This window comes from Amia ocellicauda, chromosome 1 (assembly GCF_036373705.1).
Source record: "Amia ocellicauda isolate fAmiCal2 chromosome 1, fAmiCal2.hap1, whole genome shotgun sequence".
NCBI lineage: Eukaryota > Metazoa > Chordata > Actinopteri > Amiiformes > Amiidae > Amia > Amia ocellicauda.
In genome coordinates this window covers 32,278,835-32,295,113 of record NC_089850.1, presented here as the reverse complement: position 1 = coordinate 32,295,113, position 16,279 = coordinate 32,278,835, and positions in this window count along the sequence as shown.

Below are 16,279 nucleotides of genomic sequence, written 5' to 3'. Positions count from 1 at the left end.
TAGGAGCCAAATATATTTCCTATTAACCTGTAATCGATCCACAAATAGCTGGGATCCAGTTATTGATTGATATTGCAATGACAAATTTGTAGGTCCATGCTTTCTTCCTACTTTTTCATTGTCCATTAAATCTGGTTGCTTGCTAGCTATTTGCTATTCACTGTTTGTAACTAAGCATACACATGCAGCATAGTGCAAAAACTAAATTCAGGAATAAGAGGTGAAAAAACAACATTCATGTAGGTTCATTAGAATGGAATAAAGATGTGTTTTTAAAAGGCACATTGGGAGGTAATCGAGGATAAAATAAATAATAGATCCCATTACAATTCAGTAAATTCCAGTCTTGATGGGATAATTTGCATTGTCATCTATGCTCACAATTTTGCAGTATCTATCAATATCATGTTTCATTCAGTCATGCCTAGTTTCACTGCAAGGAAAACGTTCTTTCTTATGGTACCACAAGTGTTAATGTAGTTGGCATTTGTTTAATTTTAATCATGCTGTCGTTCAAGGACACAAAAAAGTAATGGAATTTCATTCTGGTAGCTTTAGCTCAGATGTAGGTCAAGGATGTTGTTTTATGATTATTAAACAAAATATTCTGAGTTTCTTCTTAAAAAGAAATGATGTTGTGTTATTTTGTTGGTGGTGTTGATTTGGATAAGTTACTGGACCAGAATGGTGGGTTCAATACAGACATAAAGGTTGCATTTTCATCTATTTGACAGAGACTGTGACTGACATAAAAAGGGTTAATTAAATTAACCACATGTAAGACATCAGTGCATCAGTTGAAGGTGTGGGTGCAACAGTAATTTGGAACTCAGAAGTAGAAGTGACAGAAGTATCTCAGAGGTAGATTGCTAAAAATATATAGCCTTGTACATACTATAAACTATGTTTGTGGTATACACAGTAAATTAAGAAAATGTAAGAACCTAATATTCAATATCTATTACATGATATGCCTTTAATGTGACTTAAAATCAAACGAAAATCAAAATACACAAAAAATGTACATGCATGTACCCTATTGAAAAATGACCTCTTAAGATCATACGCAATAGCATGCTGTTTGTGAGGTAAAAAGGGGTTATATAGGATATCATCCTAATGAGAGTTATAAATGTAGCATAAAGAGATTCAGAAGAAAGGAATTTCAGAGAGATTTGGCATTTCCTTTGCAACAGGGCCATGAAGCATTCAGCTCTGCACTGACCATGCAAGTCTCTGTTGACAAGGTAGTAGAGATGGCATCTCCAGATAAGGGCAATTTATCATTGGGATTGTTTTACTGGCTTTACTCACTAGGATGGCAAAACTATACTGACAAAGAATTAGTCATTCAGTGACCATGATGATAACCTTATCCCCAAAATTGTCATTTGCCATCTTGTAACAGTAAAACTGCAAGCATGTAAAAATAAACCCTTAGAGAGAAAGGGATCACAATAAATAATGTCAAAATGACAGATAGAAAGGAAAAGGGAATAAAAACATACAAAGTCATTGGTCAATGGTGATTCCTACAACAACCAGCTTTTGTGTCACCCAATGATGAAACATCTACTCTAATGTAAGCAGTATAATTTATAACATGATCTTAGCAAAACATTACATCTGGTACTTACCCTCCCAAAGATCATTCATGATTCAACAAATAAACATGATGACATTTGATTAAGGGAATCTGTCCTAGCTCTTGAGCTTTAGACAAATTACACAAAGTACAACAAGGAAATAAGTTGTTAGTTTCAGAATGTTCAAATATAGTGAAACTAAAAATGTATCTCCTTTCTCTCTAGATAATTAGATATGATTACATAGCCTTTATTGTTCCAACTGACAGATCATATAAGTAAACCTTTATATTTCACAATCTACATGAACAAAAAATATATAGTAAATATATCCAATCTATGAGAACTATCAGAAAATAAAAGATCTATATACTATTGCTATTCCTAGCATCTTCCTATATATCCTATCCAAGCATAGCAATACTATAATTTGCTTGTCTTAATTTTTGTTATTCCTATTTTTCTTCAGTGCTCCAGAGTGTCCCCAAGCATAGGAGATAGCCCATTTGAGAGACAGGTCTACACTTGGCCTGGACCTAGAACATAAGATCCATACAGGGTTCACAGTAACTGCTGTATAGTCTGCAGTTTTATAACAGCTATCCTATTGGAAATATTGATTGCTCTGTAATGGTAAACCTATATTCATGCTGAAGATACTTTCTCAAATATTTCCTTGTAATTATGGAATAACCAAATATCTTGATTTTTAGAGACACTTAAAGACAAGGGAAGGTAACTTGCTAGACAAAGAGCATTCAAAATCCAATATGTATCTTCAGCACACTGAACATGTTACTGTAACATAAATTAATTATCCCCACAACACTGGGGCCAAAACCAAATGCTCAAAAAACATTTAAATATTTTAAAATATATTTAAAAGTATTTTTTTTCCCGATTCAGGGAAATTAGACCTGCTTGAAACCCATGTCAAAACATAGATCTCTTGAGTACACAATATATTTGATTTAGGTGCACAAGAAGGTCTGTGACAGTTCTCAAACAGTTAGCCAAAGTCTTAAGACAATATTTTGTAATCTGAGCAAAGAAAACATATGGGACGCCAATGCATCAGGTTGCATAAATCTCATTATTTTGGCAAACAAAGTCATCACTTCACACTGGCGGCTCAGTAGCAGTTTTTAAGACTTCAGATAGGTCACAGCCCACTCGACTAGAGAGTGCCTTAACTGGCTGTTCATCAATGGCTAGCCACAGAGCCCGTGAGCTCCCTGATTTTCAGTCTACTTTCAAGATCCTTTTTTATCTATTGTTAAATAGCCAGATACTTTAAACACCTATTTTCCCCCATGGTTTTCCCTTTAAGTGTGTGTTGAGTTTGAGAGTGTTACACAAATATACATTAAAATGAATAGCCTTCGTTAAGGGTATATATATGGTGGTAAATGGTAGCTGCAGAAATTTAAGTGAAATTAGAAACAGATTTAATTCTGTGTTTCCTGAAATGTGACCAGGAAAGTAACAGTATCATTTGATTTTCCATTATGAAAAGGCTGCAACTGGAGTTCTGGAATGCTTTGGCAATTTCAAAGCCAACAGCAATTATGCAGAGTGTCTGAACCAAACCTGTCGCAGGTACAATTAAACTATGTTTAGTCAGCATGTTGAATATCATTACATTTGTTCTTGTACCAGCATAAATGTACAATTGAAATATGCATAGATGTTATATGATTATAAATTATATTTAGGATGATTGTGTATTTGAAAAATTAGATCACTGTAGATCAGGTTTCCATGCTTCTGCATCTAGGTAATAAGTAGCTGTGGGCTGTTGCCTACATGAGTGATACATACACTGCAATTTCTTGAAACTTCTTTAAGCTGCAAAAGTCTGTATAACACTCCGCTATTTATTGTATGACGTATGTAGAACTGTGGAACGGAACCCTTATGTACGATGGGGAATATCTGTATTCCCAAAGATCACACAGAAAGGATTGGCCATCCTGTTTGGTTAAAACAATGTTTTATACTCTAGTTTAACTAGTAAAAATTCAATTACTTTTCAATCTGCAAAGTGATAAAGGAAAGGAATGGAAAAATGTCACAGTTATTTGCAGTTAACCATACAATGAAATACAAATTATTTAAACATGCACTTAGCCAAAACATATAGGAAAAAAAATACAAGAACAAAGAGTGATAAATGATTGACCAATTCTGACCCATAACAGCATATTACTAATACACAGTAAATACACTTTAAATGTATTCATTAAAATTGATTACTTACATGGCGATCTCTTCAGGTTGATAGTCATTCTTTATAAATATTGACCATGAAGAAATTTTGTAATTTTAAACAGAACATAAAGAGGATTATATAAATTGACTTCCCCCAAAGGAAGAAAGAAGGCAGTGCTGTTTTGGATCAGTCAAATACAGCACGAAAAAACCTAGCACCTCCTCTAATAGGGTTCAATATTTAGTCTAAACAGTTACCCTGGTAGATGCAATCAGCTAGCTTGAACTTCAACACTTCAACAACGCCCGCTAATAGAAAACTACAGAACTGTACTCAGTTGCGGCTTCATTTTCAGTATTACACTTTCTTCTAATCATAAATGTGATTGCTATGATGTACAGGTTTGTAGTTTTCTATTAGCGGGTAGGTCAAAGTTTTGATTTAATCCATCCCCTGGTCTAGCACACTAGAACATACACCCACACACACACACACAAATATGAATCCATTATAAAATAGACATATACTTGAAGAGAATGTATTATAGAAGTAAATGCAAGCTACAGAACTAGGTTACACAATAATACTTATTTCCTGGAAGCCAGAAGATGATATACTGTTGTGTTGAATTTAATGTCGTGTGCACATATTAACACAATGCATAATCAGTAACTAGGAAATATTCCTAATCCATGGCTTTTCCTGATGTCACTTTGCAGAGGGGAACATCTGCAGCACTTCTGGCACTCTATCTTCATGGTCTGGTATTTCTGAGCAGCTGAGTCCCACATTCACACACTGCACTCTACAGCTCAGATCGAGCCAATATTTTCTTCATACTTTCCTATGGTGGGATATCTGTACTGTTCTCTCTTTCTTAAAACAAGGAGATACATTTACCAAGCTAAATAAAGTGTACAATATCAGTCAATTACATTCTAAAAATTAAAGGCAAAAAAGATGTATGTTGCTTCTCTGAACATTGTCTCCAGGTTTATTAGTGTAGCAGGTGTTCCCCTGGGATCCATGATAGAAGCCCTTGTTTTATCCATTTTATCCCAAGGCTTTTCCTAGCACTTCTATGTTGATGTTGCTCAGCTGCTTTCCTTTCTATACAAGATCTCTTACATTTCTTAATGGATTTCAAAGAATTATTAGTCTTTACAAAACAGACATTTTCACCAGAGGTATATTATGCATTTCAACAAAGAACAACTAACAAATAAAACAAAATACCTGATGGTTCTTTTCCAGTGTTACAGAAACAGGACACATTTGGAAAAAAGGGAGAGTAGTGCCCTGGCCTCACGAGAAAGAGAGAGAGAGAGAGAGAGAGAGAGAGAGAGAGAGAGAGAGAGAGAGAGAGTAATTAATATTGTCTACATACAGAACAATTTTTTGCTTCAAACAATGAAGTATGGGTTTGTACAGTAAATACAATACAAAACAGTAAAGCTTCTTAATAAGGGAGTGGTGGTATAATATATGAGATTTAACATTTAAGGTCAGAAAAACTACAGAGGAGGCCCAATCCTTACATTCTTGTGTGAATAGGACTATCTTTCCACATGCACCAAGATGTGTTTATGGCAATAAATTACTGGCTAACCCCAGTGTATGCTCTCTCTACTCCTTTGCCTTTGCTGAACACTCAAATAATTCTTCTAACTTCTGTGCAAATCAGATGTTTCTGAACTTGAGTGATTTGGCAACTTCAGTCAGTTTCCAGATTCTACAGATGAGGATGCTTTCTGGCAAATGATACAAAAGTATTGTATGTGTGGTATTTTCTTTCCACATGCCTTTTTTTATTAGCATAACCCATTCTGAAAATCTGAATAACTCTTAAGCCTGGATCAAGTTGAAGTCCACAAGGCAAATATTTGAAGAAATTTGTGCTCCTTGATTGTTTTCAAAAATGAGAACGTTCTAGAAGACAGTAATTAGATGAATAACATTGTCTCTTGGTAATAGAATGTTCTAGATGGTTCCTTTAGGTGCAGAGCTCAAATATATTCAGCAAGCAGATTTGGTTTTAGCCCCATTGACCTATAAATAGAAAAAGCTAGAATACTATGTATAGCTAGAATACTATATTTATAAGTTATGATTTCATCTTGGGACATCAAGCTAGCTTATATCTGTTTATTAAATTAGTGAATACTAGTTTCTTGTTTGATTTTAGCAGAATCCTTTGCCTATTTATTCTTTCTGTCCTACTCGAGTCCAAATTGAGCGAAAACATCCATGTAACAATATGTAACAATGAGTGAAAAAGCTCAAACTAATTGACTTTTTAAATGTTCACGCCAATCATCATAATTTGTGTAAGTTCATTTAAAAAAGAACCAGTCACCTGGTTAAGAGGGGGGGGAAAGGACTTCACATACTGGGGATTTCTACAGGGCTGGTTTTTGATGGAGTACTGAAAGATACCCCTTGTATTTGCAGTAACTTGACCCTGAGAGAAAGCTTCAATTTTTTCTTTAAATTCCCTTTAAATAAAGGTCTCTCTCCCAGCCAACATCAACATGAAATACCACTTGAAGATAAACATGGAAACAATTCTGTTGGAGAATTCATTTCACTTGAGCAAACCTGAGCCAATTCAGTCAAACCCATTTAGATAGAAATGCTCTGATTGTAATGTAAAAGTAGTTTCTAAACATTAGTTTTGTAGAATTCTGTCCATGTTAGTAAGCATACTCAACTTTTTGTTATTTTTTGGGTATAAACTATAAATTCGTCACATAGGGTCATAACTGTTTCGGTTTAGTTTTTTGTCAGCCATCTATAAATAAATTATGGAAAAAAAAAAAAAAAAAATAATAGGAACTGTTGAGGAATACATTTGTTTGGATTTCAATTCATCTATAAGCCATTACTATTTATTCATTAAAAGCATGCAGACTTGATAACAGCAGACGAGTTTCTTTGCAATACATGGCATTGTCTGGTATTGTACTTAATGTATCATAAAAGCTAAAATTAGTAAATTACCTTTACAACCAGTTCTTATATGAAAAACTGTTTCGGTGTTGTAAAGTGTTTGTGCCTACATTTTCTTGTCAGATTTAATACTTATTTTAATCTCTCCATGAGCAGACATTTTACTTTGCGGTTAGAAGCTGTGAAAAAAAGGGTAGATTTGTTTAGTTAGAATTCTTCATGACAGCTTGATTGTAGTTAAAGAGAACTCGAAAGAATGTAGGTTTGCAGTGGTACACTCTAAATTGGAAATGTGTTTTTTTTTCCTTTAATAGAAAATAATTGGAACAGAAAGGAAAAGGAGACTATATGTTTTCCCTCAACTTGACTATTTAAAAATAATGTATAGAAAGAAAGAAAATCAAACTGTGCATTCCAGTTCAGAGCAACTGTAATTTATTTTGTGCTATTAAAGGCTGAGGAACGCAGTATTATTGTAGAAAGTCATGATATAGTAATGAAAATGTTAGTGGCAAAAGATCTTTCTAAAAAAAATTGTGAAAAATGCTTTAAAAATACAGCATTGAGTTAAGCACAGAGGCCAGTGTACAGACAAAATACTTGCTTGATGCACATCACATACATACTTTGTCAATTCCTATATAACAGGAATTTAGTATGTGGGAACATAATTAAGAACTGTAGCTGTAAAATTAATGCACAACCTAATACAATATCTATAAAATTAACCCATATTTTATGACTCCAACCTAACCTTTTATTAGTATTGAATTGCTTTTGGAAAATGCATCTGTAATAACTAATTTGTAACAAGCAAGCAGTATACAGTAACATTACTTAACCACCCATGAGCTGTAATCTATTTTTTTGGAAACTGCAAACAAGAGGTAAGGCTACATAGTCAAAAGTGTAGAATCTAAATGAAAGTATGTTGTGCTAAAATTGTACATTGCTATATTCAGATCCCATTTAGAGTCCTGAATGTGACACAAAATTGCTCTTCCGGAATCCGGAAAAGGTTAATACCTGGTCTTCAAGGATTGCTAAGTGAACTGAACCTTTTCAGTCTGGGAAGAGATTAAGGGGGACTTGATATATGTTTTCAAAATGCCACTGACAAAGTCAATCCCACGGACTTTCCCAAGGTCAGTAAAGATTTTCAGTGAAGGTAGCATATGTGGAAACTTTGAGAAAGATAGAAAGACAGAACTACTTTTCACATTAGTATTGTGGGAGTATTAAACTAGTTACCCAGCTATGTAATCAAGGCAGCCACCTTAAGAACATTCAAGAAAAAGGTGGAAGAGATCCTACGATAAACTAGTTATTAACATGCAATCAAACAAGCTAGATGGACCAAGTGGCCAGCTCCCTTTTATGTTCTTATTACAGTAGGTATGATGAACATTTCAATGTAGGTCTCTAAACTGTGTCCCTTTAAGACTGTTTAATCTCTGCTTTGGAATGAACCCAGATGTTTACTTGTTAGACAATTGGATATTTTCTAAGAACTTCCCAGGCTTGTGTATGTACAGGTTGGCAGTCTTGCATTTTCTTTGTTTGTGTATTTTCTAGACCAGTGCATTTTATTGAGAGTATGCTTGTACTTTGGCCCACATCCAGTGATTCCCTGCTTGCTGGGGCATCATTGTAAAGTCCCCTTAGGAACTTATGTTCCAGATCGGAATCTTATAAAACCTCCTGAATCATTTGTACTGCTGCCTTCACAAATATTTTACGTTCTCACAGATCTCGGTAAGGTCTTGGCTGTACCTTTCCATGTCTCTGTAACTGATCTTGCCAAATGTTCCCCTTTGTAGAACCTTTGCATTATCTGTGTTACTTTACAATAAGATTTGTAAGCTTCAGAAACAACTCTTTACTCTTACCCATTGTGAAAGAAATTAGCCTGTTCTCAGAATTAGTTGGTTTGGAAACAGTTTCTTACTGTTTATATGACAGATAACAGTATAATGAATTTGTTTGTCTGTTACTTACCATTATGTCTGTAGAGGTAAACCATGTAATTGTTTTTTTTAATAGTCATTTTGGTATTTTTCTTTACCTTTAATAGTATAATATTAGATATCAGAATGAGTCTCTAATGAAACCGCATATTCTTTATTTCTGTAGTTTTGACTGCACCCGTGAATTTCATTACTTTCATTTTCATTTTCATATTTACTAATGCTTTTATACAAAATAACCTGTTTTTTGTTGTTCTTCAGTTTGTCATGCTTCAAATATTTAATACCCCTTCCTTTGTATTTGTGTAACACACATTAAATACCATTTCAAATTTTAAAAAGGCTTCTCCCACCTGTTCAACTGCTAGCACTGCTTTTTATTTTATTGTATTGCTTCATAAGTCACACACACACAATAATTACAGAGGTTACAAAATATACAATAAGCTTTCTCATGTGCAGTCCCTCTGTGGTATTTACTATGATAACATTAACCACTTCAAAAATAATTAGTGTTTGATAAACTTGAATGTGCTGGAAGGAACAGCCCCATCAGCCTGAGAGTAATTGAATCCAGCTGCAAGACATTTCAGGTCAGTGGAGTCTGTAAACGACTCCTTTTTTTCCGTGCATTACAACAATCTACTGCAGATCATAAGGACCATGCCAAATGCCATATGTTTGGCATCATGGAGACAGCATCTGGTATTTTTTAAGATACAACTAAAAACTTTGAAAACACAATAAAACAACTGTCATTCACATATTGCCTACACCCGAGATTTAGGCAAAGACCAGATTCATGACGAATAAACAGTTGTGTGAAGTCTGGGCCCAGTCCCCCATTTTCTCTCTCTTTTTTTTTTCCTTAGTTCTCTTGGAGAATTATACTTTTTGCATACTGCAAAATTGCGCTGCTACTGTGCGTGACTTTTGGTGGATCCATTGCCTGAAATTTTAAAGGGACATTGGTTGAAATACCTGTGCTGCAAGCTGTTGAAATACACTAATCATCAGTTAACCTCCCTTAATTGCAGTCTACTTAGGGTCTGTTTTATCATGTCTGAAAGAGTTCAAAAGAAGAGTTGAAGGTCGTTTTCCTCAAGCACTGATGCACCTCAACCCCCTTAATGGAAAGTGCTGTTTCCAGTGGAAATCGTGAACTGTATTTGGGAAAGGAGGATTCAACTTTTGATGATAAGCAAACTTGCCAACACACATATCTTCTCTTAGTAACACTCTTTTATATATCTTTGTAAACTAACAGAAGTTATCATCTTATTATAGATGGATGCAGCAAACAAGCATAGCATTTTGATTGCTTTAACATATAAATACGGAACCTGATTAATTCAATATCACTTTCCCCCCACTGTTAGTCTAGGCTCCCTAAGCATATCACAAATCTGTCTCAAGAAGGATATAGAGTTGTTGAAAAATGACAACTATTGAATAACATAGCTTCATTAATAGCATAACCTCCTAAAGTGTCTTCAAAGTCCCCCCCCCCCCACCTCAACAATTTATATTAATTGATTCTATTCCAGTACCTCATCGCCTTTATCTGTAATTAACACCGGAAATGATGAGCCAAGTTATTGGGAAACAGGAGGCAATGTGATGGAGATTCCAGGATTCACCAAGGGCTCTGGTGGAGTAGCGTCCTGCACGTTAAATTCAGCCAAAGAAAACCTGATCAAGATGAATAACTGTCCCTATTAGTATCACAGACACACGTAACGGTCAAACCTAATAAAAGACAGCATTTCATCAGTACCCAGAAGAGGTGCAATATTCAGTGTGATTGATGTGCCAGGCCAACATAATTGCATGAGTGGGCTGGGTGTAATTAAATTATTTCCTACCTTAAACTAGGCCTGATCAGTGCCAGCAGATGCAATTTCAGTGTGTTTTTATAAGACAAAAGTTGAAGTCATCGCAGATGCAGCTGACCTTTAAAGGCATTACGAAAATACCTGTGACTCAGAAGATAGTGACGGAAATCCTGACTCGGGTTTCCACTGTCTAAGAAATGACCTATGTTACTGCAATGCATTATTGGAATATAAACATTAGATATTACGGACAATTAGGTTTTGAAAGGGAAGGTGCAGTGGTGCGTGTTTTTTTGGTTTGTGATAAAAAGAAACTTCAGCCCCTTTGATACTGGTATAGAAATTGTTTGATGTAGAAACCATGGGTTTAATGATTTTAGAGTGAGATATACCTCAGATATACTACACACATTAAAAGACACGTTAAAATTAATAGGGTTAAACTGATTAATACTCCAATATTCCCATAAGGACATCACATTTAAAACCCTGCAACATCAAAAACATAGATTTTTTTTTAAATTGGTTCCTTAGAGAATGTTTTGAGGTATTTAACAGTATATTCCAGGCTATATTCAGCTTAGATAAACTAAGGCACAACACAAAAGTGCTGAAATTGTTGAATTAGCTCACTTCATCTCTGTGGGAAAACCTAAAGAAAATGTCATTTTCAATCCTCTCCTGAGAAGTCCACTCATCGAAACTGCAGTATTCACTATTGTGAAACGTGCCGTATAGAGTAACTGATTCAAACTGTCAGGTTTATACCCAAGCTGTACATTTCAGGTTAAAGTCCCTTCACCTTAATTCAGGATCTCTGCCTGGCTCAAAATGAAGTAGCAGAATGCATATAGGAGAAGGATCCACTGCAAGCTTTAAAAGCGTATTTCTCTAATAAAAGTAATGAATATCTTGTTTGAACTTATAATGACATGCATGTGAATCATGCTTTAACTGGTTAATTTTATAAGATCATGTTAATAATGTGTCCTTTGTTATTAAAGGATGATGTCCAAAGAATTTATGAGTGCTAGTCATGTCATTCAGGGTCTGACTGAGGTCACGACTATAAAAATGTTTCTGTTACTTCTCACAGCCTCTGCATGCTACAAATCACATCCATCTGAATACAAGAAAACAGGGTCCTATGCTTTTCAATGAAGCTTTACTTTTCACACTTATACAACTTATATAAGCCTCCATATTTAGAGCCTCAATAAAGTTTAAGAAAAGAAAATGCAGATGTACATCAAGTATTTTTCAAGAAAATTCAAAATAAATAAATAGTTGAAATATTAATGGTCAAATGCATATCTGTCAAAAAGTATTACATCTATTTTAAATAAATCATTAATATTCACATTTATTCCATATTTTATAAAAAACACTTTGGATTTCATAACATGGAGGAGCCTTTTAAATCGATTCATTATAATATATTCCATTCCTCCTTGCTGAACCTCTCCTCAGCTCTTCCAGGTTATAAGCTCACACCTGTGGACTGCATGTTTCAGTTCATACCACAGATTTCCTATTGGATTTGGTCCTGGAGATTTTGGTGGCCGATCAAGAATGTTTCATTTGTGCTCTCTTAACCACTTGGTCATAGACGTGGATGTGTGCTTGTGATCATTATTGTGCTGGAAAATCCAGTTACAACCAAGCGTAAGATTCTTGACAGAGGGCAAAAGAAAAAAGGTTGATTATGAAATCCAGCCATCCATCAATTCTAACAAGGGTCCCAGAATGAAAGGATGCAAAACAGCAGATCCACCTCCATGCTTCAGAGTGGGTTGCTACCAACATAAGCTTCAATGTTTCATGCAGCAATTGTAGAGCTGGTCTGTGCGAGTAAAAGAAGATGCTTGAATTCAACCAAATGCATCTGAAGTTGACTGGGACCATGGTTTGTAGTTGGACAAAAAATACATATACATTTTTGGACACACAGACTATCAGTATATTTGGCACAAAAAGGTGCAGCTTATGTCAGAAAAGCATCATACCCACTCATGGAGATGTAACTGTTTTGATGGATGCAAAAAATACTGAATAAATGTAAAATACTTATTTAACAGATATGCTTTTGATGAATACAATATTGATGCATGGTACAATTCTTTAATTTTTAATTTAATACGATTGAGTTTACACCTGTATTTTCTTTTATTTACACACTAGTAAGAATCTGGTTCAACATTAAGGCTACTGTATACAGTCATTCAAACAGACAATAAGCAAAGTTTGTATAAATTAAGAAAAAATAATTATACAAGGAATAAAATTAAACTGAAAAATTGTAATTCTGAAATTTGAAACCACATTTGTCACACTTCCTTATATGAGAGTTGCCACATTCTGCATTTTTCAGTGTAATCTCAAATAATGATGCATTGCTGTACTATAATAATGAGTATAATATATTAAAGACTTTTATGACACCAGCCTTGATTTTGTGTTTCTCTCATTGGATATGTAAGATATGTAACAGTGTAAATGGGTTTCATCAAGAGGGTTTCAGACAATCAAGTGCAAATCATATGGAGAAGTTACTAGTGAACTACAAATAATGGCGACTAATCAATCTGAGAAATTACCATTGAATCGTATGCTGTCCCATGGAATAATCACCTTTAATTGTCCAGGTCAGCTTCTATTCCTCTATGGCAGATCGTACATTCATCAGTTCTAACAGACGGATGGATAAAAATCAAGACCCACCTGCTAAAAGCAAACTACATACCTGAATATCATAGCAGTTACATTTCTTAGTAGATGAAATGTAACATCTTGCAAAAAAATGAAGATGCCATTTAGTTCAGGTTTGAAGTTTACTATTGGGTCAGCTTTGATTTAATTCCAGCCTAGGTCATCTAAAAGACACTCAGCTGTTGAATACACTTGAAGTTTTCCAAATAATGTACAAGAATATAATATAAATTGCTATAACATCTGCTATGGGATACCCTTTTTGGAAAAAAAAAAAAAAGGCTTTCAGCGACACAGTGAATATTGTTCAGTCACATGTTCAATAACCTTGGCCAGCTGCTCTCTCTTTCCTACACGCAAGCATTGTTCAACACATGAAGGTCAAATCTTCCATCAAGTCGAATTTAGAATTCTTTACATTTTTATTCCATTATCAAATTAAATCTTCAATGAATTGGTGCATATTATTGGGGGTTTACACAAGCAATACAAATCAAAACACCAAAAAGGCAGGATTAAAAACAGACAGTCCATATGCATTTTATATACGGTACGGTACCCTTCCTGTTCTTTATAAATACTTTCAAAAAAGCTCTCAATTAAAACAAACATGATGAAATTAGAGATGATGAGGTATCCAATGGATGCATTTAAACAGCATTCATTATGTATGTTTTAAAAGTATACCTATGTGAAAACTAAAATTATAATAAAGGTTTAATTATTTCAATTCAAAAAAGAAATCGCTGCTCTAGGGCAGTTCATAGACGAGCCACCAGACTTATTCCAGATTTGAAGGGAATATCCCAAGAGACTGAGGGAACTGAACCTTTTCACCCTGGAACAGAGGAGACTACGTGGGGACTTGATCCAAGTCTTCAAAATCATGAAAGGCATCGACCACATCAAACCAGAGGAGCTTTTCCAGATCAGCAGGGACACACGCACCCGGGGACACAAATGGAAATTGGGCTTCAAAGCATTCAAGACAGAAAACAGGAGACACTTCATCACACAGAGAGTTGTCACAATCTGGAACAAACTCCCCAGCGATGTGGTTGAAGCTGAAAATTTGGGAACATTTAAAAATAGACTGGATAGGATCCTTGGATCACTCAGTTATTAATGGACACCAAACGAGCATGATGGGTTGAATTGCCTCCTCTCATTTGTAAACTTTCTAATGTTCTTATTTATTTTGCTTAATGGAAATATTAAAACATAAAACATTATACTCCATTTGAGTGATATCAGTAGGAAATATTAATAAATCAAAGCAACTTCCATAAGTCCAAATACCAGTGTGAGGTCCAGTCAGTAAGATGAGAAATTGTTGGGAACTTTCTAGATCTTTCAGATTTGGGGTAAGAACAAATGCAGTGCACAAAGTGACCTAATGGCAATTGACAGGAGATATCCTGCAGAAGAGTTCATGATGAGAGTCTAGGCACAATATGCATCTATGATGACGACAAGAAGGTAAGCCCCAACGGGAGACAGACAAAAAGTTGTCACTATTAATATGAGCCTAATAAACTAAGCTCTGGCAAGAGGGCTAAGTTAACATCAGTGTACACGCGATCTGTGCACAACATTACGTCTATGGCTAAGTATGTCCGCATGACGTTATAAAACTCACAGCCTTTGGGCAAGGGATAGGTTAGCGGAGGACATGGATAACGGACGCTGCAAAAGTGCATCCGAGATCCTTCAACAAATTCATGAAGCCATTAATTATAAAATCTGATTAAAGATCTACTTGGCATTTTTGACAGAGGGACACTTCTTTTTTCTTAGTTTTCATAAATGTTTTCTATAATATATAAAGCATAATAGTACAGTAAATTAATTCAGTCCACACATAGTCCCTGGTTTAACGAAATGCATTGTAATTAAAAAAAATACCATCATTAGATTTTCCTTCATTGCAATAGCCTAGAATTTTGGATTTGCCTGGATTATGCACTTTTAAAAGCAGTACTTTACACTGTGAAATGTATCAATAACATAAAGAGATTATCTAAAAGTTTTCTGAATCTCCTCAAAGCCCCCCTTTTTATATGTGACAATGAAAGGTGATTACATACATTACATAACACTGGTTTCATAGGTTCCCAACTGTCCCAGTACCTCTGAACTGGAGTTCACCACCTAATCTAATCACAATGTAATCCTTTCAACCTGCAGCTCATTTCACCACAGATTTGGAGAAGAATGACAAGTCTAATTCAAAAATAGACTAGTTTTACCAGCACTTGCTTTGTGGTGTTTAGTAAGGTTGTTACTTACTTATGTGATTGATTATAGTTAACATAGGGACATGCAGCATAAATTATTCCTAGGAGCACTGTTCAATGTAAAGGACTTTCCAGATTTCCTCAAGATTGAATATAATTTAAAAGTATTCCATTTCAAATATTTAAAGACACATCTTAACCTGTTTCCATATTCAATGCAAGCTGTTGTTAAAATGAAGACTAAAGCAGTAAGCCTGTGTATACATTAATTGAGAAAATGTTGAAGAATATACAGGGCAAATTCAGAGGCAGAGCTCTAGGGCAGTGGAGTATCTATTCAGATATGTGGCCTCCTGAGGTCTGCAAACACTTGTTCTCACAAATCCTGTAACCGAGAACACCTAAGAACTGGCAATGTCCACTGTAGCTTCCAATCTGTCGGTTTGTTGGTACTCTGCGAGGAGAAAAAACAATCATTAAAATGTGCTGACCTCTGCCAATGCTTGTGGTTTGGGGAATAACATTGAATGAAATGATGAGACTAAAATAAACCCTTTCCTAAGTGCAGGGAAGTGTATGGTTGAAAACGTATGAAATGTGGCAAACCACAGCAAACCTTCAAAGACCAACTTTCCTATCTTAACGCTGGGTGTATAAGGAAACTTCCTCCACTGGTCTAATTTAAACAATATTGGTAAAACTTAGGCTGCATTTATGTACTCTATGTGTTTAACATGGGCACTCAACATGCAAACAGTTCAAGGTCTGGAAATCATGGCTAAGT